A 21,629-nucleotide genomic window follows, 5' to 3' on the forward strand; every position below is an offset into this window, starting at 1 on the left:
CATAAAACCCTCTTTATAGCATACTCTTAACATTAGTAGCTTTTAAAAAATCTAAAAAAAAAAAAATCGATTTTTTCAAACCGTGACGGTAGAAGACCCCCTTAAGTTCATATCTGTTCAACGTCATAACATCATTTTTTACCATAGAATGCACGCACTATGGCCATTTTGCAGCTCGCGAGAAATTGTTTCAGATTGAAAAATATTTATCCAAGTATTTCCAAAGTATAGGGTCTTGCCTAAGAAACTACCGATATCGACAACAATTGCTTGACAGCTGAAAATGGTAAATAGTGTTGACATTTCTGTTCAGTAAGGCCAAAACAACGCTTTAACATTATTGCAATTTTTTTTGAAAAATAAAAAAAGTAAATCTGCTTGCGCAGTTCATAGAGTACTGGCGGTGTCATCGGTCATTATTCCTTTCGAAATAAAGAAGGAGCTGCCATTACGGTGAATGGTGAGCGTTATTGAGTCATGCTGACTGAATTTTTATTACCAAAAATGAATCAGCTAAATATGGACGATATTTAGTTCCAATAAGACGGACCAACTTGCCATAAGCACACTTAACGAAAAATTTATTGTAATATTCAAGCCATCATTGACGCCATATGACCAGATTTATTGGAAAAAGTAGTAATAAATTGGACCTATCGAATGAACTATGTAATTCGTTACCGTGGCGGACATACGCCAAATTCAAAAAATAATTACCATAAAATTATTTACTACTTTAGATTATAATTGAAACCATATTTCTGTTTCGTGTTACCATTTTGTGTTCTTAAGCTCTTAAAAAAACAAGTCGATATTGGTTTTGTCTGACCTTACTTAACCCAACATTCGCACAGTAATCTTGGAATAAAATTGTTTATCGAAGTTGGTTAATTAGGTGATGTATATGTATTTACCTATAATTGGCGCTTACACCCTTTTTGGGTGTTTGGCCGAGCTCCTCTTCGTATTTGTGGTGTGCGTCTTGATGTTGTTCCAAAAATGGAGTCAGTCTCGAGCCGACTCCGAACGGCAGATATTTTTATGAGGATCTTTGTCATGGGGCGACCGCTAATAGAAAAATGTTTCTCTTAATTTTGGTGTTTCATCGAGATTCAAACCAACGTTCTCTCTGTGAATTCCGAATGGTAGTCACGCATCAACCCTGTTTTCAACGTTTTTGTAACATTAGTCACAGAATGTTCGTGACAGTTCCTCACTACCAATACTTCTTTCGTTCCGTGTCTGATCTATACTTGAATGCCTTGGTATGTGGTTTTATATTGTGCCGTTCCGAAGTCCATGAACAGTTTTTTTGGTACAAAATTTTAATCAGGAGTATTCCAAATAATATTTATTTTCGATGCGCCAGGGTTCGAAGCGACGTCGTCAATGTCGCTTCCAGTACCATCGTTACCGCTGTTAGAGGTCAAGACACCACTAGGTAAGAATCTCTCATCAGCATCCTCAAACCCTAATAATAATGATTGGGGGTGTTTTTCAGAAATTACAAAAAACGATAAATTTTCAACAAAAAAAATATAATTTTGCCAAGAAAATGTTTTTTATTCAGTATAGTTTTTTATATTTAGTATATTATTTTCAAAAAATAAAAAAATTCGGAAAAATGTTGAGAAGAACCAAAGATGGAGAGGAGTTGGGGGCTGTACTTCAAAAATTACACAACAATTTTTTTCCAAAAAATTGAGAGAAACAATATAAGCTTCTTCTCAAAGATATTTTTTAAAAAGTATATTTAAATATTAACAGAAAATAAATTTAAATATAAAAATGTGTAGAGAACTGATAAAAAGAACCGATTATGTTTCATTTTAAAAATTACATACCAAATTTAGAGACCCAATGGTGTAACCGTCTGATCAATTTGAAGAACAGGTTGGGGTTGGCAACCTCGTTAATTAAATTATATTGAGCAGAAGGTCCTTGCGTTGCATTGGTACATATTAGTTGTGCTTCAGTAAACTAACAAATTCTCGATGACCTCAGTTTAAACATTTCCAGTAGATATAATAGAAAGTTTAAAGATATCAAGGAAAGTTATACGAAATTTGTAAGAGGAAGTCTGAGTAATCTCATAAAAAGTATATATTCCATAGTGAACAACAGATCTACAGTTACTAAAAAATAATTGAAACCCAAGTAATTTCTTTCCAATCAGCCAACCACCGTTTTTTGAATAAAAAAATTTATTAAATTTCGGGGGTAAAATAAAACTTGCCTCCAACGAATGATAGTTAGAACCTTGCAGATATATTCATCACACTTCTGATCCGTTAGTAGTAACTCGGCTAGTAGCGCAGAACTTCAGCTGCTTAAATGAAACACAGTTCTCCTGTTGGTCTTAAGGGGACAGATATCTGTAAAATTTCGAATTTTTTTTTTGTTTTTCATAAAATGTTAATATAATCTTTTAAGAATATGTCAAACAATTTTTTAAACGTATTTATCCGAGAAACCAACAACTTCATGAAGTAGACTATAGGCATCCATGCAATCGATTCTGTGTGAAATATTATAACTAAGGGAGGCTTTGTCTACAATGTAGAACATGGAATATTGCGCATTCTGCTATGTTAGCACCCATGCAGACAAATCTACTATTTCTGAAAAACCTTAGTATCAGGTTGCTTTGCCGCTGAAGTAGTAGATCTTCTACCTTTTTTCAATGCAAGTAAGCAACTGGTCTTTTCAACATCTGGAAATATTAATTATAAGCCTCAGCATTTGCATTATACCAGTTACTGAACTAGTTGAAAAAGGACAAAAAAGCGGTTCATTAACTCCAACAACTTTCATATTCGTCTAATAAATTCTCCCATTTCGTGCATTTTTAACGTTTGAATCATTCTTAGTAAGACAAAAAAACAGTAGCCAGTTTAATTCTAGTCACTCACGAAGTAGTACGACTTGTGCTATTAAATACCCATTTACGGCCTACAATGTTTGCTAACTAGTTTGCTTTCTCACTGCAGTGACTTCTAGTATCCCTTTTTGTGTTAATATGTTCGTGCGCTTCTGTGTATAGGTAGAACAGCCTTTCACTATTGAGATTGAGCATCTGAGATAAAGCGGCATTTTCAATTAAAGTGATTTCCGTCTTGAAATTGCTATTGGTTAGCTTGCGAAACACGCAGAGGAGCATATGCGCACATAATCGGAAAAATCAAAGGCCCTCAAAAAAAAAAAAAAAAAAATGATGTTTCAAAACTTGTCTTGAAATGGCTTGATGCACGTAAGATAAAAGATACCTCAAAAATATTTATGGCTGGTTGGTTTGTTAGTTTATTTAATTACTCTTATTTTCATCACTTTAAAAAGTGCATATTCTTTAATTATTTAAATATACACAAACTAAATACGAAAAGCTTGGGCTGCTGACAGATAGTAAAGCAACTTGAAAACTTTATTAGATTTAAGACTTTGTTAGTGGAAACATATTAATAGGTTGGTCAGACAACACCTCAAGCTCCAGAATGGTTAAACGGACACAGCAACGGCGCTCTTGAAAATCAGGAGTCTTTACCGCTAGTAAAGGATGAAGTTCAGGTGCAGTCACTTGTTCAAGTCGAGAAAGAACTTCAGTAATGTAGCTAACCTCTGGAGGCTAATTGTTTAAGAACTGAACTGGATGAAACGGCTACGTTGGTGACGTGTATATACCAAGTGCAATATGGTTGGATTAAAGCACGCCCACTTCTTAGAATTTACGTAGGATCTGCTTATTCCAGGGGCTTATTCAGTATCGCTAGGTTGTACAATAAGTTTCAATGTTCGATAAAAAACACAATTTTATGGCTTGAACTACACTTTATTTCTCAGTATAGTGTCTCTGAACATCAAAACACTTATTTTAACGAGCCTATGATATATAAATTCCATTCCAAGCTCTTACGGCCTCATCATTTGATAAAAATGCTTTCTACGCATGCATTTTTTTAGTTCAGCAACAGGTTAGTTGCTAGGGTCCAAATCTGGTGAATACTGTGGATGTTCCAACATGGATTTTAGCCATTGTCAAAATGCGCTTGTAACACGGCTCTTTACCGTCCTGATAAAAAAGAACTATTTTCTATTGCAAACTGGGTATTTCTTCATGCATTTTTTCCTTCAGTTAGTCTAAAAGGTTGCAATAATATTCAAAATTTATTGTTTGACCAGATTACTAGTAACCCTCAAACGAAATTCCTTTCGCGCCCCAAAAAACTGACGCCAACACCTTTTTCGCCTATTTCTGGACACAAACTCGCTTGAGACCAGGTTCACAACACCTCTTATTTTGCATTAAGGTTTAGAATTAGGGATATAGACCCAAGTCTCATCTATTGCGATGATTCGAGACACAACATCCACTTTATCCTTTCGAAAACGCTCTAAATGCTGCTGAGAAAGTCACATTCGAATGTATTTTTGTTTGATTGATAGCGAATGTGGCACTCATTCCCCACACAGCTTTCTGAAACCCAATAATTCAGTCAAACTATTGTCTACACTGCCCAATGAGATGCATAGGGCATCTACTAATGCTCTTTCAATCACTGAACGATTTTCCAATTCGGTATCCTGTATTTCTTCTAAGCTTTCTGGTGTTGTTGCTGTTTTTGGTCGATCGTGAAGTAGCTCGTTTTCAAAGCTTATATTACCACGTTTAAATTCAGTAACCCAATGCCATGTAGGACGCTAACTACTTCGCGTACTTCCTGAACTAAGGAACTTTAGAGTAACTATTGGTGGTCAAAGGGCTCTCATTGCTGTCAAGCTAACTAAACGGATGGCTACATAGCTTTAGACTAATATTATTAGAAGAACTCTCCAGGTTGTAAGCACTTTCGTCTGAAAGGCGCTTTGTGGATCTAGTTATCATATACAGCGCTCTCACCAACAACCTGCACATTAGAGCTGTTCTCTTAGCCTCCTCCATAAATTGTGGCCTAAATCGCCATTTTCTGCTTAATTAGAGTGCTACAAAGAGCAAAACACCCTCTGCAAGTCGATTTGTTCATTTACTATTTTTAATTGCTTACTCGCTGACTCATTTTAATGGCCGATTATTTTCTTTAAAATTTCACCTGTGCTTTTATTTTCTATATATGCATTTCTGTGTCTTTTTTGTTTTTCAGTTTTTGTTCAATCCGTAAGTGCAGTGAGTGTTAATTTTAGTGAAAAAAATGACTTCAAAGCCATAAAGCTTAGCACACTAACGCACCTTCATTCCACTTCATCTAAGTGTGTGTATGTGAGGACATGGCCAACGCAGCGTATGAGTAACGTTGCTACTCAGAATTGTGTCGTTGATCGTTCGTGGAACAAGTGCGTACTCTTGCCATCGGTGGCAAAGAATATTCATCGTCACTTTATGTGAAATAAATGACTTCAAATTGCAGCTGTTGGTGAGTGTTTTATGAGTTAGGATGAGTTGAGGAGATGGCACGTTTTACTTGAGTTGAGGGGTGCTATTTTGATTGCTTTGCAACTAAATTGGCAATTAATTTAAAAGGATGCTGCTGATAACACAAATACTAATCTGCTATGTTATGAGCAGTTTATCCGAGGCTAAGTGTATGCTTTGTATGAATTCTGTGACCGTTAAGTGTGTATTGAAATCGTCTATTACATGTTTATTTTTATTTTGCAAATAATTGACAGATTTCCATTAAAAGTACATAAATGCACATATATAGATATATACCAGAGAAATTTATCACAAAAAATTGCCAGTTTTACTAAAATATAAAGAACTGAATTTAATCCTTCATAACTTATTTTATTAAATTTTATGTTTAATACTTACTTTACTTTTAATTTTAGTTTTAGTTACATTTTTTTTTTTTTTTTGTTTTTGCACACTTAGCAATAGCAACACAATAAAATAATCCTCTGTTATTGCCTTGGACGGCGAGAGGTTCCAAGAAAACTTGGAAATGTATGCGTGATGATATCAGCCTTAATATTGACAACAACCTCGTAACCTTTGAAACGGTTCTGCACCATTCGAATGCTTTCGACACTGTTGATCACTTCACTTCAAACTTGAAAAATTATTCAACTTCTCAGCGCGAGCACTGAGTTTAATAAATTATACCTCAGTCACAACTTATTCAGCTATTTGCCTATAACTAAGGGTGGTCCCAAGGTTCGATTTTTGGCCTGCTTTTGGTTGGCACTAAAATATTATAATGTTCATGTTTTTGTTGACGATGTTCAATTGCATGTGAGTTGTCCTTTTGTGGCCATCAAGAAATGTACTAATAACCTCAGCACTGACTTAGAAAACATTAACAAGTGGTCCGGCGTTAATGGGTTGCGCATAAATACAAACAAACCACAGTGCATCGTTATTTATAAAAATACATTTAAACTTGACGACTGCAACGAAGTGAAACTGAACCATTCTTTTATAAATTTTGTGGATACTGCAAAAAACCTAGAAATAACATTTAGTAGAAGTCTGACTTGGAATAACCACATCTATAGTGCAATAGGCAAAGTCTATGATATGCTACGATCATTATGGAATACTCAGCACTGCACCCCAATGTTACTTTATGGTTGCGAATTGTATGCCGATTGCGATAGTCTATGCTGTAGTAAGTTTAATGTGCTTTACAACAATCCTTACGATTTTTAACTTGCTAAAGTTAAAATATTTAACACTTCTTCACAAAGTCACTACTTCTCAGGAGCCTAAATACCTTATGGATCGACTTCGATTTGCAAAATCGTCTCGATCTCGCAACTCCCTTAGTATGAAATACAGCTGCCTAGTAACAGAACATGAGTTCTTAGTCCTTGCGTTTGCACCTCTTGGCATCTCTTACCGCTAAAAATCAAAATAAATATATTAGAAGCACACCGCCCTTTATAAGTGAACTGCTATATTAATTTGTTGTGAATAGTTGCGAATATGTACGCATTTCACGTATAAAAGCTGAAATAAAATTGTGTTTTCTACAAAATTAAAAAGAAAAAATGAATTTTTGATTTTTCTAAAAAAATTAAAACAAAAATAAAAATAAAAAAAGTTATAAAAAAAAGTGTTCTAATTTTTCTTTAAAAAAATTTTTTTAGAAAACAAAAATTGGGTTTTTGTTTTTTTTTTTTTGAAAACAAAAAAACAATTTTTGTTTTGTTATTGTTTTTAGACAAATTTTTTTTGTTTATTCTAACAAATTGTTTTTAAGAAAAATTAAATTCTTTCTAAAAAAATTTTCTTACAACACATATTTCTTTTATAATTTAAAATTGTTTATTTACATTTTTCTAGAAAAAAAATTCTTAATTATTTCTTCGAAAAAAAAGTTTTTAATAATTTTCGGAAACTTTATCTAATTTCTTTTATTAATTTTAGATTTTTTTTATTTAAATAAATAAAAAAAATTTACAATTTTACATTTCTAAAAAAAATATATAAACAAAATTTAAATTTTTTCTATCAAAAAATACAAGTTTTTTATTTGTTTTTTTAAGTACATTCTTAGCTTATCCAACTGGTCCTACACAGCCATTGTAAGGCCAATACTAGCATATGCGGCACTAGTTTGGTGGCCTGCAACAGAAAGGAAATACAACAAAACTAAGCTGAACAAGATACAAAGAACAGCGTGTATCTTAACTACAGGAGCGCTTAGCACCAGTCCTACTGAAGGGCTCAATGTACTAACACATCTATTGCCATTAGATTTACACATTAAAACAATAGCTACTTGCAGCGCGTTGAGACTCAGAGACATAGGAAACTGGACAACAAGGTCGTACGGTCACAGTAAGATCCTCCTACAGGGACCCCCGCTGCTCAAAAACGGATCAGACTACACAGTCCCCGACCTCAACTTCAAGAAAGGCTTTACGGTACGCTTTCCACCGAGAGCCGAGTCGAACAAAGGGTAGGTGATTGGAAGACACGATATCGAAATTTATACCGATGGTTCTAAGATGAGTTGTGGTGTGGGAGCTGGCTTCCATTCGGAGCCACTCAACCTATCTCAATCAATTCGTCTTCCTGATTATGCCACCGTGTTCCAGGCAGAACTTTTAGCGATCAGAGAAGCATGCAAATCCCTAGAACTCTACAAGGAAGTTGGTGCAAGAGTAGCTATCTTCTCATACAGTCAAGCAGCTATTAAGGCCTTAGACTCCAACTACATTTCATCCAAACTGGTCCTACAGTGTAGAGAGGAGCTGAAACTCCTCAGCTATTGGCTTGAAATTACCCTGATATAGGTTCCCGGTCATAGGAACATACGGGGCAATGAGATAGCGGATGAGCTAGCAAGAAAGGGCTCGACACTAGACATAGCAGAGGCGGTGGCAGTCTCCACCCCACTGAACACACTAAAAGCATCCATTGCTTCATACTATCATGCTTTAGCCGAAAGAAGATGGAAGCAAATACCTACATGTATCACAACAAAAAACACATGGCCGTCATACAAAATCCAAAGGACGAATGACCTGCTAGGATGCTCTCGGTCAAACATTTCACGTATCACTGCAACCCTTACAGGACATTGGAAAGTAGGGGATAATGCAGCTAGACTCAATCTACCCTTCAATCCTATCTGTAGAAGCTGTCAAGCGGGAGGGGCGAAGGAAAGTCTGTTCCACTATTTATGTGAATGTCCGGGACTAGTCAGGGCACGACTCCGATCCTTCGGTAAGCCTTTCTTACAGCAAATTAAAGAAATCTCAGACATAGAGATAAAGGATTTGCTGCTATACTTGGACCTCACTAAATGGATCTGACTTGGAAAAAAAAAAAAAACTAACAACATCATCTTCACACGAGATAGTGGTAATAAAACGGTGCTGGTCACTAATTAGGAGCATTTTCAGCTCAGAAATGTTCAACCACCTCAACAACAAAAACATTCTTAGCTTAATTTGCAAAAAAAAATTTGCAGTTCTTTTTAGGCCAACAAACAAACCAATTTACCGAAAAATTTACGACAATCCAAAGCACTTGTTTTCGCCTGGAATCGCTCATATTCCAAAGTTTCAAGAGTTTCCGATTTCGTTGGCTGTGTGGCTTTCTTCCGCAAATGAGCTGGAAGAAATTCGCAGGGAAATTATACTTTATAAAATTGGCAATCGTTTTTACTGCCTACTGTTTTAAGCGCTGCAATTGCTTAATGTACTTATACAATATATAAATATTATAATATGAAAAACATATATGTGGCATAAATATTTCTACTTTGAAATTTAAAATACTTTAGCTGGCATTGCAGAAAAAAATGTCTGCTTTGACGCCTTAAAGCGCAAAAAGAAATTCGAAAAGGTAAATGCCTTTGCTGACTGCAGCATATATTTTTTTGTCTACAGTATTCTATACTACATTTACTTAAAAAAGTCAAAATCTTACAATTTAAATACCATTTGTATCGATTTATATGTCAATAATTCAAGAATTTCTGAACTCAACTGCTGCATACATTCGCTTGCATTTTTTTGTTGTTTTTTGTTTTTTTTTGTTTTTTGAGAGAACTTTGACGGGGAGTTTACGAATTTTATTCCGTACTCCTAACGCCACTCGGCTTGTTTCTTTGAGGGAGCTAATCTGTGATTTATATTTCGCTGTCAGACAATAATTTATCACTTCAAAACATTTAAGCTGCAATCAATCACGACGACAAAAACAGTAGAATTACCAGAAAATAGAGAAAAAATAAATACATACAAACACATGAAAACTGACAACTAAAATAACATTGAAATGCAAGCGTAGAGTTCTTTCTCTTTTAAAAAGTAGTGAGAAGAAAAGCGCAGAAAAATCAAAGGCGCGCTTATAAAAAATTTAAACAAAATTCAACAATGATTTTTGCTTAACGACTAGTGGGGGAGTAAGTATGCACTTGGATATGTGAATGTGTGCGTATGTGTTGAAAAAATGTTACTGCGATTCCATGGTATTGGTGGCGAATAGCGATCCTGTGTTGGTCTATGTCGGCGTTCCAAAAAAGGAGTTTGTTAGCAGACGCGCGTTTATTTAAAAGACACACATCCAGGCATGCATATACATACATACGTGCACATTGCGCGTATATATGTATGTGTGCCCCGATGAATAAAGCAACCCTATAAATTCACAAATGCGCTCAATGCGGTTTTTTGCCATTTTTCATTGTATTTTTAAAGGTCTGTCGAGCACAGCGCTGAGAAAACAAAGATATTCCATTCCTGTTATTCCTTGTTTTTTTGCAATCATCAGAAATAAAGTGGAAAATGCTTTATTTCAAACTAAGAATCCGAGAAATAATTCTGCAAATGGACGTTGAAAAACTATAGTGCTCGTTTGACGAACAACGAAGAATATGGAATCTGTTTTTAGTCAAAAAACGTTTGTGAATATAAGTAAAAACTAAACTTCCACTGCCAATACTGACAGGATGTGGCGAGTCTGTTGCATCTGGCCTGTTTTTTGTTATTCAATCAAAAAAATATAATACAAATTCATTACGAAAGATTTCAGTGCATGACTACCTCACGCGGGGACGTGAATTGTCCGCCAATATGGTGCGATTTGACCCAGCTATACTTTTTCTTTTGAGACCATCTGAAGCTTAAGATCTGTTACAATAACTCGTAATCGATCGATACCCTCACAGTTAACATCATCCAGCCCACATTCAGCTATACTAGGCGTAAACCCCAATAAAACTGAACTAATCCTATTTACCAGGAAACACAAAATACCGAATATAACACCTCCGACTCTAGGAGGAACGGCACTGTCATTTAGTGACGAGGCCCGCTACTTAGGTCTAATACTAGACCGAAAGCTAACATGGAAGGCAAATGTCGAAGATAGAGTAAAAAGGGCGACAATAGCACTATACTCTTGTAAACAGCTGATAGGACTAAGTTGGGGTCTCTCCCCATCTATCGTATATTGGCTTTACACGGCAATTGTCAGACCTATCCTAACATACGGCATATTAGTATGGTGGCCAGCTTTACATAAATTGTACATTAAAAGAACCATGGCACACGTACAAAGAATGGCCAGTCTTTGCATTTGCGGGGCCCTCAGAACCACACCCACAGACGCACTAAATATCATGCTTAACATTTTACCAATAGAGCAGTACGGTAAGCAAACAGCTGCCAAAGCAACTCTCAGACTAAGAGAAATCGGCCTACTCAGAACGAACCAAAGAGGACACTCCTCAATTTTAGAACAATTCCCCTGCATTCCCAACACAACGGATTTCTGTAGGACCAAGGACATCAATTTTAATAAATCCTTCGTCACAGTATTTCCTTCCAAAGAGGAATGGGATAACGGGCTCATTGTTAAGATAAATGATTTAAACATCTACACAGATGGCTCAAAACTGGATAATAAAGTAGGTGGAGGGGTCTACTCCGACAAACTCGGAGTAAGCCAATCATTTCGCTTACCTGATCATTGCAGTGTATTTCAGGCGGAAGTCACTGCCATAAAAGAGGGGCTTAAAGAAATAAAAACGAGAGTATTATCCACAAATGAAATCTTCATTTACTCAGACAGTCAAGCAGCAATAAAAGCGCTGGAATCAAAAACGCACTCGTCAAAAACAGTTCTAGAATGTTTTAAACTACTAGATGACGTATCTAAGTGCTACAAGGTGCACCTTATCTGGGTACCAGGCCACAGGGACATTCCAGGAAACTGTAAGGCGGATGAACTTGCAAGAGCCGGTACAACGCTCGATCTCGAACCAGATAAGGCGCTGATACCCATACCTATAGCCACTTGTAAATTACTTATAGACAGGGAAACCATCAAAAAGGTAAATATAATCTGGCAAAACCTCACAACATGCGAACTAAGCAGACAGACATGGCCGAACTGGAATAGCGGTCGATCGAAGATCTTGCTAAGATTCAACAGGGAATCTATAAGAAAAATGATAGGTGTATTAACAGGTCATTGTTTAACAGGCAGCCACGCTAGAAGGTTAGGACTACCTTACTTCGATTTCTGTAGAAGCTGTCTAAATACAGAAGAAGAGGAAACAGTCAGACATCTTTTATGTGAGTGTGAAAGCCTAGCTATGAGAAGGCTGCGCACCCTCGATACAGCATTTCTAACCGATGTAGCGGATATAGCGCATCTAAAACTAACGAAGCTCTGCTCGTTTATTAAAGCAACCGGATGGTTTGAAAGGGAACACGTAGAGTAAGGATAAGCTCCAGTGGTATCACAATGGACCTGCCGAAGGTCTAAGTGTGTCTCACGACAACCACCCTACCTACCTACCTAGGCGTAAAACTCTTTGAAAACAAGACCTCTCGAAACTCGCTCCGAGCACCGGCTGATGTTTGACGGCGTATATTCCACACATCACAAACTAAATGGAGATTTGAAATAAAAAAATTTGCTAATGAGCAGAAAAATATAGAAAAATTAAGTACATAAATTAAACCCCAAAAAATTTACTGAAGATATTTCATTAAACAAAAAAACAATACAGTGCACTCGCGATAACTCGAACTAATTAAAACAGGCGCTGTTCGATTTATCGAATTTGTTCGACTTATCAATTGAGTGTGCTATGTTAAAAAAACAGTCATCGATATCGATTTTTTTCAATTAAATTTATTTATTTATTTACATATGGATATGAACATGAATATGTTTAAAATAATTAATTCGTTTCAATATTTTTCATCAAATATTTGGCAGTCTTTGTGTCAGTTACACAAAAAAAGTCAGCTTTAACAGAAAAGTTAGGCCGAAAAGAAAGTTGTAATGTGTGTTTGTCTTTTCTTGCCTGCAGCAATGTTGAAGAGTGTTAACCTTTGCGGGGCTTACTTGTTCAGTTGTGGCCCACTGAATTACCTTATTGATAGAGCTAACTGCCTCCTCAGATGATATCCGCTCACATGTCTCAGTTGTGTTGTTAAACTCAGACTCAGAATCACTAGTTTCAATTATTACTTCTGTGTCGGTAAATTCGGCACCATCATTCCATTTGTTAACATCATAAAGCGTAAATTCGACCTGTAAATTATGTTTTTCATGTTATGTTCTTTCAAGATGAGTCCACTTATTGGGTAATTCTTTTTTCTTTGGGACAGAAATCATTTGTATAAAGCGGCTTTCATTTTAGGAAACTCAGAAGCTTTTAAAGTTCTCCTCTTCCCAGGACCCAAAATCGTGTTGTTTACTGCTTTTAAAATTGCCTTGTCTTTCTTTTTTATAAGACTTATGGTGGACTTGGCTACCCCATATTCCTTCGCTAGAGAAGTAACACTACATCCACGTTTAATTTTGTTAAGGACTTCAGCCCTCTCTTTTAATGTTAAACACTTCAACCTTTTACGATCCATTACTCACATGCACTGATACACTACAAATGACAAATTTAAAGCAATTTGGTCAATGCAAGATGTTGTTCCCAGAAAACTAACGGGATATTAACGTCGAAATATTCATATGGACAATGCACTAGTATATATATAATTTATATACATATACTATTACATATGTATGTATGTACAAAATGTACATGTTTGAAAAGAATGTGTGTACAAATAAATTTTTTTTTTTGTTCGGGTTATAGCGCTTTAATATTGTTCGAGTTACAAACTAGTCAATAGGGGAAAAAATGTGTTCGAGTCGTCGTTCGACTTAGCGGCTATTCGAGTTACCGCGAGTGCACTGTATATATAAATTTTCATCTTTGAATAAACCGCGAAATTCTAAAATTTTGTTCGACATTTTTACGTTCACTTTTTATTATACTAAAGTCTACAAATGCTCCAATTTTTAGAAAAATTTTAGATAAGTAAACACATAAATTATTTCTCACCCATAGATTGCTCCAGAAAAAAATTGGAATTCCTTTCCATATTTTTGTTCCATATGCCCAATTCAAGCAAATTACTTCTTTTTTAATATACTTTTAAGTGGAAACAAGAAATATTATTTTCGGTTTTTTCCAGAGACATTTCAAAAATTTTGATAAATAAATTTACTTTTTTTCTCTTATCTCTCGCATTTACAGTAAGACCTTAATGTTATATACTGTTAAACTGTAAACTGTTAGAAAAGTTATCTAAAATTAATATTCTTTATTCATAATATTCTCATTCTTACTCTTTTTCTTTATTCATCCTTTGTGTTTTGGCCCGTCAGTCGTTTCTTCCTCGTGCGAGTTCGACACACCAAGCGAATCCAAGTACTTCTCCACCTTATCTTTCGAGCACAGAGGAGGCCTTCCTCTTCATCTGCTACCACCAGCTGGTACCGCATCAAATACTTTCGGAGCCGGAGCGTTTGTATCAATTCGGATGACATGACCCAGCCAGCCGCTGGATGATTATTCGCTGCGCCATATCTATGTCGTCGTAAAGCACGTAAACCTCGTTCCATCGTCTGCGATATTCGCTGTTGCCAACGTGCAAAGGTCCAAAAATCTTACGCAGAATCTTTCTCTCGAACACTCCAAGCGTCGTGTTATCGGATGTTGTCATCGTCTACGCTTCTGCTCCATAAGTTGGGTTAGGCAAGATGAGAGCCTTGTAGAGTGTTCGTTTTGTTAGTCGAGAGAGGATTTTACTATTCAGTTGAGTTCCTTATGAGTTAAAACCAAGGGATGTTGAACGTCGTTTTTTCGCCTGTGAACAACTGCTCCAGTGGCAAAAAAAGAAGGGAGGAAGGGTTTTCTTCATCGCAACGTGACGGGTGATGGAAAATGGATTTATTACAGCAATGCAAAGAAAAGAAAGTCATGAGGACTGCCCGGTCATGCTTCTACGTAGTCGGCTCGGCCGAATATTCACGCTGCGAAAGTTATTCTATGTATTTGGCCGCACCCGCCCAATTCTTCAGATATTGCGCCGTCCGATTATCACCTGTTTCCCTAGATGGCATATGGTCTAGCTGACCAGCAGTTCCATTCATATGAAACATCAAAAAATTGCTTGATCCGTGGATAGCCTCAAAAGATGAACAGTTTTACCGCGATGGTATACGAGATCTATCAGAAAGATGGGAAAAAGTAGTAGCCAGCGATGGGCAATACTTTCAATTATTCACTTGTAACCATTTTTTCAGAATAAAGTTGTATTTTCATCAAAAAAACGGAGAGAACTTCGTTGCGCACCTAAGAATATAAAATTTACATAGAACAGTGTGAAGAAATTATGCCCTTAATGAAAAGGAAAATTGTGTGAAAGAATCGAGAATTCAATTTCAGAGACAAGAAAACATACAGATATTCCAAAGTAGTTAAAAAAATCCGTTCCTTTAAGTATTATATCAAAACCGATTTGAAATGAATTGACTCATATTCAATTTCTTATTGTTATTATTGGCAACGTCCTTTTAAAGCTCTCTGTATTTGCTAATATTTTACAATGGAATCTTTACTAAAGATATTAGTGAGCTCGCCCGGATTAAGGTGGTGTGCCCCCAAGGATTGGTCATCTATAGCAAATGAACGAGCTAGAGAATTTGATCTATTAACGACTCAGTTTAGTTCACTAAGATTTGGCTTAATATATTAATTTTTTATGTTACCTCACGTAAGTGTCTCGTATCTTTTTCCATATAAGTATACATTCAAATAAATGTGATACGTAGAAGAGAATGCTCAATACCTCAGTGGAAATAAATTGTGAAAAATCCACAGTATTTTGTAGCCACTTGCAATTTATAATTTATGCTACTAAAATTGAATGAGCTGTAAAACTTTTCATCAAAAATTATTCTAAAGATTCAGATTTAAATGTTGGAAAGTTTTTGTGAACATTTTTAGAACTTTCATTATCTTCGCACAAAGTTGGAAAAACAGTTGGCTTTTTATTGTATGATTAGTAAAGTTTTTATAAAAAATTAATAGACTCTAAAAACGAGAAAGTCTTTTTCTGGAAATATTACTTTGCATTTTGCACTGGCATTTATGGCATTTTATTCTTAATAATGAGTGTTGGAGTCATGAACGAATTTGTGGCAGAAAAGTTATTCAATGTGTTTATTATAGCTCAATCGTATGTAGCACATTGGCTAACTGAGAAAAGGTGGTGGGATAGTAGTGTTGGAATTTGCAGTGACAGATTAACATTGAACCCACGCTGCTTTTCGAAATTAGTCGGTGAATGTAAGGCAAAACTTAATATTCTTGCAAAACACAATAAAGTTTGTGTTCTTTGGGTGCCTGAACATTGTGGAAATACACGAAAAGAGTTGGCTGCTAAACTGGCTAATGAAGACTCTGCAAGCATACCACTAGGCCCTGAAGAACCCTTTCTAGGTGTGAATTTTACATCGATTCAACTATGGATGGATGACTTCATGAGGTCTACCCCTGGAAGACGTTAGTTTGAGGTCGGCTCCTGCAGAGTAGCCAAGTGCTTTGTGGAAGAACCAAAAAGGAAATTAGCGACTTAAGACTTAGTATGACATGAGTGGGAATCATGGGCTACCCAATATATCTATCCTGCCGTGAAAACGAGAGCACTGCATAGCATTTTCTCTATAGCTGTATAGCCAGAGATTTCTAGAATCAGACTTACGCTGTTGGGTTGCAATGTACCGAGTAAAGTAAAGTAAAGTTCATACTCATATTCCAGGTCCGGATATCTTAAAATTCATCAATGAATTCAAAATATTTGCAGAAGAGTTACGTCAAATAAATTTGTGCGCCTTGCCATCCATATTATATCTATCCTGTCTTTCTATTTGTTCCACAGGAATCTATCCGCGTGCAGTACAATGGTCTTCGTAACTGAGTACTTGAACTCGTCCACCCAACCTCAAATCTAATCTAGCTCAAATGAATCAGGGTTTAAAGCTGTCACAAAGTAAGGAATGCATTGCTCAAACGCTCTCTAAGAGAGTTCATCCTAGCATCCTAGAAGTTTTTAAAATAATTATGTTTAAATTCGATTATTAGATTGTACATGTACTCATCTACGCCTCACAATACCTATGAATAGGCATCTAACTATAAGTAAGTTCGATTCCAAGCAATTAAAAAAGCACCAAAATATACTTTTATGTACAATTTACGGTACATTAACTATACAAATTTACAATACTTCTTAGCAATACCAAAAACTGCAAATTTTTCATGCAAACTCATTATATCCATTGGCAAGGACGTTGAATGCGTTCACTCAGTCAGTCGCTCGGTGTGCCGGTGCGTATACGTAACATTCATACGTCTCATTCATATCAATGAAGTTAATTGTAGTAAGTGCAAATTTTGTAGCGCAAAACTTAAATACTTTGACATTTACTTCGCCATTCAAGTTCCTTAATACGAAAAAAGTGGTTAAGAAACTTTAGAAAGTAAATTTTCAGCAAAGATTGAGAATTGTATTTTATCCTTGCAGAAAAAGAAAACAAAAAAATTGAAATGAAAAATGAAAAATTAGCACCCAAGCCTACGCATACTTCCGCTTTTTGAAGCTAAGCCACATTTTTGTGTGTGTAAATGTGATTCTCCATAAATTGCAGCTACAATTGTGTGCGTTTCTCGTCTTCAACTTCTGGGGAAATAAATTGGAAACTGTTGCTGCAGAAGTCACAGCGACAGCCAAAGCCGCAACTCGAGCTAGCGCCTGAAAAACAGGAAATTGCGGGTGCTTTACAGCCGGAAACAAGCCGTCGGACTGACTGACTGCAGCAAATGTTTCGACACTGTCACCATTGCCATCACCACTCTTGCCTCTTTACCGCTGTCAGTACCTCGACTCTTATGTCTCGTGTGCTATGGACAAATGCATGCTTTGACTATGCCATCTTCGCCCAGCTACCGTTACCAATTCCTCTTAAAGTTGCTTGGCATATGTGGCAAACCGAGAAAGTTCACAAAAGCACAGCATATAAAGAAACCTGTTTTCAACCGCAGTTAAGTCTTCGAAAAGTTTCCAGTGTGCGACTTAATATTTTGCTACTCGAATTGGAGAAGCTATTTAAAATGCGTATGTGTGAGTGTATTTGATATCTGTGTGCGTGAATTGGCTTTTTATTTTTTATTTGAAGAAAAAGTGAAGCAGAAAAATACGACAAATAAAATGGGGCTTTTTTTAAGAACTATGACTTGAAGTGCGGCACTTTACTTGCCAACAAAAGGGAGGGAAAAGTATGTTTGAGGCAATTTTCAATTTGCAGCGAAGGAATACAACTTATGTTGATTCACTGGTGGGTTTACTAGTGTTTTTTTACATGTTTTTGACAATACATATTCTTCAACATTACAAAAATTAAAAATATTGACAACACAAAAAAGAAATCGATGGTTATCTAACGCAAATCATATACTGAGGTGGAATATGCACATACCTACGATTGGATATTTTGAACCGAATTTAGCGTTTTTGCACTACCACCAAATTGCACCGCCACTGTCTGTTCAGTGGTTGTTACAATGCAAATTCCATTATGACTGAAAATTTTGCAATACCGAAAAAAAAACTTTAATGATAGCTTATTTCAAAAGGTTTAGTGATAATGCAATATTTTTCACTATTACTAAATTTTCGGTGAAAAATAATCAAATCTATATTTGAATTTATATTTTTTGTCCGATAATTACGAATTAGTTTGTTGATGAAAATGTTTATCTACATCGCCTATACATGTAATTAAACGATGCCATTAAGCTAATCTGGCGACATAAATCCTTTTCTCTTGATGTCCACCGCAGACTAATTCAATTGGCATTCTCCAAGTTCTATAAAGAACAGAAGAAACTGAATATTTGGAAGAATAAGCAAGAGTAAAGCAACCAATCACAAAATCTATTGACTTCCTTCAAAGATATTAAAATGTGTTCATTGACTATTTTATTCCCGATTTATATATATATATATATGGGGCATTCTTCGCCAACCGGACACCCCCATCTGCCCAGAACAGTTTTTATAAAAAAAAGTTTTCCCTATGCCGAAATAAAAGCTTATGCCATGTACTTTAATTTGTCATGTGGCACTTTTTAAATATTCAAGATGGACGACGAATATTGACAAATATGTTGGAAAACACCAAAAAAAAATAAAGTAGTTTGTTAAGAAAAGTAGAGAGAGAGATTCTGGTGCAACGTTCGACTGTTTCATTAACAGCACTAGTTCTTGATGTATTTCACATGTCAAACGGTGCGCTTTTTTCAGCGCATGCATACTGGCACATTTTTTAGTCCTCACCTTGCTCTCCAAAATGGACCAGATGGAATAGTCCATTGGATTCGCGTCTGGCGAATTCGAAAGCCATTGTGAGGACGAAATGAAGTGTGGAACATGATTTTTGAACCATTCATGGTTCACAAAAGCTTTATGAGACCGTGCCGAGTCCTGTTGGAACGTCCATGGTCTACGACCGAAATGTTTGCGTGTCCACGGCTCTAACATTTTCCTGAAAATAAGTCGCATTCACTTTGACACCAGGCTCGATAGAAACGATTGAAGAGCGTCCATCAGCGGTCACTGCGACCCAAACCATTACTTGCGATGGGAAATTGCTTCGAGTGGCCATACGTAGGCTCAAATTCTCCTATGAGTGTTCGGCCAAGTAAATACGATCGTTTTGAGTGTTTATGAACTGCTCAATTGGGAAATTTTTTAATCAGAAAACACAATGTTAGGAAATTTGCCACGTGCGTGCAAGCGCAACAACTCCTTTGCTCTTTCGCACTGCTCGCAACTTTTTTTTGCTGGGCTGAAAGATCATGGTCTTTTTGGAGCTTCTAAGCCTTTACCTTGAGCTCATTTTTCAATATACGTCGAATGCTGTCTTGTGACATTTTCAGTTATTTAGCCATGTTTCTTCCACTTCGACGTAGATTTCGTTCAAGTCGAGCCTTCACTTTCCGAACCGTTTCTGGCGTTGTTGCGTTTTTTTTTTGGTCCAGCTCCATAGCGTTCTGCAATGCTACCAGTATCATAGTGCGATACACAAACATTTTGTTCACTTTGAGGTGACTGAGCTCACGATAAAGGCTGGTTGTGATTTTTCAGCCAAATATAACGCAATCACACTATTACGTTTGAATTCAATCACAGAAAAAAAAAATTCAACAAAACTGAGACGCAAATGCTTTTGATGGCTTATAAACAATATATTGAACTGCCATTAGAACAATTTTGACGTTGAAGTCATGAGCGGTATATGACGATGATAGAGCATTGATGGTTTGCACCGCTTCTCTATTATAAAGAGATGTTTTTAATGTAAAACACCTTTTCCTTGCTCTGCGCCAGTAGAAAGACTTTTTTACTTTCTGAAATTGGCAATCGATCGACAAGGGAAATCTCACTGATGGTAATTTTGAAAAATTGGTTTTAGAAAAGAGCAAATAAAAATTAATTAAATTCTCATATTTTCGTTGCGGTATAATTAGAAGCTTCTACTCAAAATTATTGTATATTTTTAAAACATTTCTTTATACTACTTCAGCTTATATAGTCTTACTTTTATTCCAAAACACTTCCTTTACCAAAATCAAAAAAAAAAATTATCTTTGCTCGTGGAGCCATTATAAATTATTTATCAGAATACTAACTGGCGCCTGAGACTTTGTTTGCGTATAAAATGAGCTACATTTAATAAAATATTTACCGGCATGCAATCTTTGGCCAGAAAGGGAAAATAATTTCTGTTTAAATTTTCTTTTAGTTTGTCTTTGGAAAGGCTATAACACCAATAAATTAGAGAAAGTGCAGAGGACTGGCATCACTGGTGCTTGTGGAACATGCCCCGTTGTCACCCTTAACTTCATTATCCACTTACTACCCGTTGGTATTCAAGCTAAATCCATTTATGCTCAAAGCGCTATTAGGTTGAAGGAATTTGGCCTCTCGAAACAATTTTCCGTAAAACATAGTTTTGAGGCAGATTTTTCCTTCATTTTCTATACTTCATATGGATCTTTCCATCCGCACACTGGGTTTTGAGGATTGTTCTAAAACTATCTTTCTACTCTTACTGGACAATATCCTTTTCATGAAATTTTCCATAACCGAATTGCAAAGTGGCTGCCCTATGTATTCGATAACCTCACGAATTCCATCTTTGAGGTCTTGAATTGACCCTGGGCTGTTGGCGTAGACCTTCTCCTTCACGTGGCCCCAAAGAAAAAAGTAACAAGGTGCTAAATCACAAGATCTCGAGATCTCGGTGGCCAATTGTGATCACCTCTTCGAGAGATAACACGGTCCGGAAACTTTTCCCGTAAAAGATCAATAGTTTCGTTGCTTGTGTGACACGTAGCGCCGTCTTGTTGAAAATAAACGTTGTCCAGATCAATACCATCCAGTTCTGGCCATAGAAAATCGTTAATCATCTATCGATCCATTCTCCAATAACACCTGTTATTAGAAAACCCTTTTTAAGTATGTATATTGCGATATTTTTAAATTAATTAGCGGTAGCTCAAATATGTAAATTAATTAAGCTACTGACCTTTTTTTGTTTTTTCTTGATTTGTCCCCGCACCTATTATTTCTCATTGATAATTAAAAACCAAAAGGAAATTGAAGACATGGCATTTGATTGCGTAATTTGTTGGAATAATTGGAATTTGGGCAATAAATAAATTTTCTACTTTACGGCAGTCAGTTGCTTCAATAATTTACTTTGTAATTTCTCAACACTAAATCCTGGGCAACACCGGAAAATTTTAATT

The sequence above is a fragment of the Anastrepha obliqua genome, chromosome 1, assembly GCF_027943255.1.
Source record: "Anastrepha obliqua isolate idAnaObli1 chromosome 1, idAnaObli1_1.0, whole genome shotgun sequence".
Lineage (NCBI taxonomy): Eukaryota > Metazoa > Arthropoda > Insecta > Diptera > Tephritidae > Anastrepha > Anastrepha obliqua.